Genomic DNA, 6,000 nt, shown 5'->3' with positions numbered 1-6,000 from the left:
AGCATGTAAATCAAAAACATAAAAGTTATTATTTATTTTCCTGATTTTCCATCTCACTCATTCTATGTTATCAAGCATGTTCAGCTTATGAGTGTGTGTGAGACGGAGTTAAGTTAAGTTGATTTTATCTTTAACTTTGAAAAATATGTATAATATTGAAGTATAAATTTAGATTTTAAAAATTATTAAGTGTGAATTTGAAGATTTCAAAATTTTGAAGATAAAAGTATTTTAAATTTGAGTTTCAGAATAATTGAATTTTGAAGATTTTAAAATATTGCAGTCAAATGTATTTTAAATTTAAGTTTCAGAATAATTAAGTTTGAATTTGAAAATATTTACGTTTGAGTAATTAAATTTTGAATTTTAAAACTTTTTAAATAATATTTAAAAATAATTATGATTAAGATTTTAAAAATTAAATCATTTGAAAATAATTTACTTTGATTAAGGAGTTTAGAATTAATTGAAATTAATTATACTTTTGAAATAAATTATGATTTAAAACTAATTAACTTTTTGAAATTAATTATGATTATAATTTAATTATGATTTGAAAATAATTAACATTTTAAAATTAATTATGATTAATTAGATTTTAAAATTAATTATTAATTAAAATGACTTAGTTTAATTGAACTAATTTTTAGTTAACTTAATTGAGTTTAATTAATTTGGATTTGGTTAACTACTTTATATTTTAAACCTAGGACCATCTCACCTTTTTCTAGATTTTCAATCAGGGAACCGTAATAATTTTGTGAGATGGTTAATTTAATATTCAATTTAAATTCCAATATAAGGATTGATCTCATTTGAGTTAGACTAAGGTTTAACAGTCAATTAATTAAATATATATTTCAATAATTAGCTTTCAGGCTGTGGCAAGACACTACACCTTCTTGGATATGGGATCATCCACCACTTCTAGACAAAGTTTTTAAAGAAATTAAATATTTAATTTCCTTTCTAAAAATCCTTGGTCTAACTAGTCAAGTGTGGATCAAGCCTAAGTCCTTATCTATCTTAATCTAAGCATGTATAATGAAAAATAGTAAAGCAAACATCAGACAATTCTATTTTATGATAAAGATGGTGTTTTTGTTGGCTCCCCCTAGATCATAGCCTCGATAAGGTCTATCAAGGTAATGAATTTGATCCTTGGGGATCAAATATTGACAAAGTCTAACTTGATTAGTCAGATTAGACTTTGGAACCCATGGCTGGATTATTCTTCTATGTGTTCGATTAACAAGCGATAGATAAGATCTAAACTTACGGTTAACCTTATATTCAAGTCCAGATCAATTGTATACGACTCTTTGTTTTCTAAGAATCAGATTCAAATTCTTGGAACCCAAAGTGAACCATTCTAATGAGTCTTTGAGTTCTTTGACTTGAGTTTTTAAATTGGAATTCTCTTCCTGAACTTGCTCAGTCAAAGAGTTCGAGTTAGTCGCTTCCTTAAGAGTTGTTACCTCCTTTTGGAGTGACTTGATCCAAACGTTGGATTTGGCCAACTTTCTTAATAAATATGAAACTAGATTTTATAAGTCATCTATCTGAGTACCTGAAATTAGGGAACTTACGATGCTATTTGGCCATTTGAAAACGGATTCGGATCCGTGGCTTCTCTCAGACTCGATTTTCGGTTCACTCTCAATTTCAGACTTGGACTCAGTTTCAGCAGCGTACGCTTGTACCAATAGAGTGAGGAAGCTTGTTTGCTTGTGTTCTTCTTCGTCTAACTCTTCTGATGACTCAAAACACGTTGCCTTGAAGGCCTTCCTTCTTTCGTGCTTCTGGTTTGGACAGTCAGGTTTGTAGTGTCCCTTCTTGTTGTAGTCGTAGCAGGTAACTCTAGACTTGGCCTTCGTGTTCGATTGAGTTACCTTCTTCTTCTTTAGTGCTTTTTGAACTAATTTGACTAGTTCAGTGGTGATTTTGTCTTCGAGATCCGATTCGTCTTCGGATTTAGGTTTGATTCGATGCTTGATTTTTGGTTCTCTCGTTCTGCTTGTACCTGCAATCAAAGCAATAACTTTCTCACCTGGCAATGCATTAGTCTGCTCGTGTAACTCAAATTCTGAAAACAATTCGTCTAATCTAATTCTCGAGAGATCCTTGGATACCTTGTAAGCATCTACTATTGATGCCCACAATAGATTCTTTGGAAAAGCATTTAGTGCTAACTTTATAACGTCACATTTCTCCACCTTTTGACCGATTGTGTGAAGGCTGTTGAGAAGGTCTTGGATGTGTGCATGTAGTTGACTCGTAGATTCACCATCCTGTATTTTTATGTTATATAATTTATTTAAAATTAAATCCCTTTTACTTACCTTAGTATCGGAGATCACTTCGTGCAGCTCGATTAATTTTTCTCATAACTCCTTTGCACAGTTAAAGGGACCAACCCGGTTCAACTCTTCTTTGGTTAGGCCACATTGGAGAGTGCATGTTGCTTTGGCATTGGCCTCGATCTTCTTCATCAAGGTTGTGCCCTAGTTTTGGCATGACACTAGCTTTCCAGCACTGTCGAGTGGGAGTTCGAGGTCAGTTTGGATGATTATCCACATCTCAACTTGCGTCTTGAGGTGGTACTTCATTCGGCCCTTTCAGTAGCCAAAATCCTCGTCAGAGAAAAGAGGCGGGTGGGCTATGCTGTAGCCTTCTTGGTGGGCTATTAAACAAGCAGCTCGTAAAAAAAAAATAATAACAGATGTTCCAAGACTTGGTCTTGGATTAGTAGTGTGGGAGAAAAATAAAAATAGTGATTCACTAATTTTGAGAAAAAAATAAAATATTAATAAAAAATATTATTATAGATTTTGGTAACTTCGATATTTTACTAATATTAACTAATGGTGAAAATATGAGAATGAATTTTTCAAAATAATTTTGGAGGGAAAAAAAATGAAAGGCGTAAGAATCTTTTTTAGGCAAAAACTGTAAATAATTTTGTTTTTTAAAAAAATGAACCCCCTCTACTCGATTGGTGGTTTCACCAATTTAGAGTGACCTTGCTCTGATACCAATTGTAGGATTCATGATGTGCTAGAGGAGGGTGAATAGCACTCGTGGTTAATTCGTTCATTTCGCAAAACACACAGAATACACAGTGGAATAAAGAATGAAAAGACAAGCAACGCTAACAAGATTTCTTTTACATGGTTCAAAGCATGTGGCGACTCCTACTCCAAGGTCCGCACGTGAGAGTGCTTTCGATGGACAATCACTATAAGCTTGAGATATCTTTACAAGATCAATTACAATTGCAATATTAAAACTAAGTTACCGACAATACAAAGATGTTGAAAGGAATGTCAATTATCAGCGTAGCAATTGACCGTTGTTGAAGCATTTCATCGCAGCACACAGGAGCGCAAGTAGTCTAAATTTCGATTTCCTTGAAGTGCTGGTCAAGACCCCTTTTTATAGTCTCCTCAAATTTGATCCAAATCCCCTGATCTCGGGATCAAGTCTTGACTTGATTCAGATCAATCGATCGATCATCGATCCCACCTGAATCGGTCAGCCTTCCAATCCCGGTCCTGCTGATCGGATAGAGTTTCTTCGTTCGGTCGACCTATTCCGTCGTTCGGTCGACCGATCCCTAGCTCATCTGGTCCGATCAACTCGGCTCGACCACGTCACCTCTTATCCTTGGTTCGGTCGACCGATCCTGAGGTTCAATCGACCAATCCCGAGGTCGAACTCGGTCTGATCTATGAAAACTTGATCTGCTGTACTGGGGTTCGGTCGACCGATCTAGATGTTCGGTCGACTGATAAAGGTCGAATTTAACCCTGCAACAAAGTGTTAGTCCCCTGCAAAATAGAGTTAGACAAATAACAATTAATTAAATAAGACAACTTTTGACAGCCTTCAGACTGTCCGGTTCTGACTTCTGATTTTCTCCGGAAACTCTAGGTCGAACCGACGTCTACTGTTCCCTCACAGGGGAATGTATCCTCACCTACTCCTCTCAGGAGAAGTTACCTATTGCCAGATCGGTCCTCCAGACCGACTAGACTTTTGCTCAGTGTCCGAGACTTCCGGTCTTCATGCTGGACGTTTGCTCCACGACCCGCCCAGACTTCCACCCGGTCCACGACCACCAGGATTTCAACCTAGAGTCTCCAACTCTAGGATTTTGCCCGAAGCGCTCGACCCGTCAGGCTTTCCACCTAGGGTTACCACCCCCTAGGACCTAGGGTTACCACCTCCTAGGATTTTCCACCTACCTAACCACAGCTAGGACTTTTCATCTTCTAGGGTTACCGCCTCTTAGGGTTTTCCACCTACCTAGAATTCACTAGGAATTTTACCTAAGACAACTTAGGACTTTCCTACAAGCTCAATCAACCTTATTAGATAACAAGGCATCTTAACTTTTGAATCTTTTGCCATTATCAAAACACAGGTTTGATTGTCTGGTGCTTCCTGCACCAACACGACATTCCGCACATCGAGCGGATTGCATTGGGAGCAAGTTGCGGGAGCAGAATGCGGAAGTATTGGCTGATATCGAATAAGAAAGAGGGGATGGGGAAGCACAAACTAGCCTAAAGTTAATCTTTGAAGAAAGTGAGGTAGCTCGGGGAAGGATGATGGGGGTGATCTTATGGATTAGGAATAAGAATACCAAGGTTTTTAGGGATTTCCAGATATTATTAGACCATTTCACTGTCATAGCTATCAAAATCGGACTGGGTGAATATATACTAGAGGCAAAGGACTCTTGGACCATGGATTAACGAGAAAAGAAGACAGAAGATGTCAGATGAAGCACTTACTGGGAAGAGTAGGGGAAATGAAAAGTGGTCAATAATAGTCACCAGAGAAGAAGAACGAAGAAGACAGGGCATGAATGGGTGACTCTCTGAAGCCTTTAGGGTTTTTAAACCAGAACATGTAGATACCTTTGAAGCCCAGCCATTTGATTGAAACAACCTAATTGATTACAATCGTTAGATCAGAGGAGGTGAATCGTCATTGCCTTATATGAAAAGTTGTGCTTCAGCTGTCGCATCGTAAAAAGGAGAATTGGGGGGCACGTGGTGCTTGCCCATAAAATAACATTTATGATGGATAAGACAACCAAATCATTTCATCAATACATTCTCACCCATAGTGTCGACGTCATACCTTGCCTTTTAAAATGCCTAACATGCCTTTTTTCGAGGAAGATAACATTGACGGCAACGTTGGGAAACCAGCTGGGTGAATGATTGAATTGCAAATAGACTCGAATCTAGGAAGTCAGTCATGAGCCTCGTTCGACTAGACTTGAAAAGGAGGCTTATGATACGATTTGTTGTGAGTAGTCCCGAAGGTAATAAGGGGTTGATAGTCAAGATGATGTGGCAGTCAAAATCAAGGCAATGTGACGGTCAAAGTCACAGGGGGTGGTGGACAAAGTTAGGGTGTACGTACCTGAACGAACCATCTCTCGTGAGCCGCTTCTTATGGGTAGGGCTCCCAATAAGCTCAGTAGGCCACAGAGCTAGTCGGATCTAATAGACTCAGTGCACCACTCAACACTCTTCATATAGATAAGGCCCCAATATAAACCAGGGTGAACCAATAGTCGGTCGGGGCTAAGGGGTGCAATTCCTTACTTCATATGGACAAGGACCCAGTATAAACTCAGGGGGACTAATAACCGGTCAAGGCTAAGGGGTGTAGTTATGTAATGCCCCTCATTTTTTTAAAATAATTCATAAATGTAACTACGGATGTCACTTGCTCATACTTCCATATCGATTTCTTAGTTCAAATAAAATTACATAGACGATTCGAAAAAATATAGCTAAATGCGGAAATTAAACTAGAAGGTCATCGAGTTGTACTTCCATTGTTCCAAGCTGGCTCACTGGTCAATGCCTTCGATCTCATTTGTTCCATAGTCCAAAAAAAGGTTAAAGTCTGTGAATTGATAGACTTAGCATATTCAGAATCATGTTATGCAATAGTTAGCGATTATAATCTAGTGTG

The sequence above is a fragment of the Zingiber officinale genome, chromosome 5B, assembly GCF_018446385.1.
Source record: "Zingiber officinale cultivar Zhangliang chromosome 5B, Zo_v1.1, whole genome shotgun sequence".
Taxonomy (NCBI): domain Eukaryota; kingdom Viridiplantae; phylum Streptophyta; class Magnoliopsida; order Zingiberales; family Zingiberaceae; genus Zingiber; species Zingiber officinale.
This window is presented reverse-complemented; position numbering follows the sequence as displayed.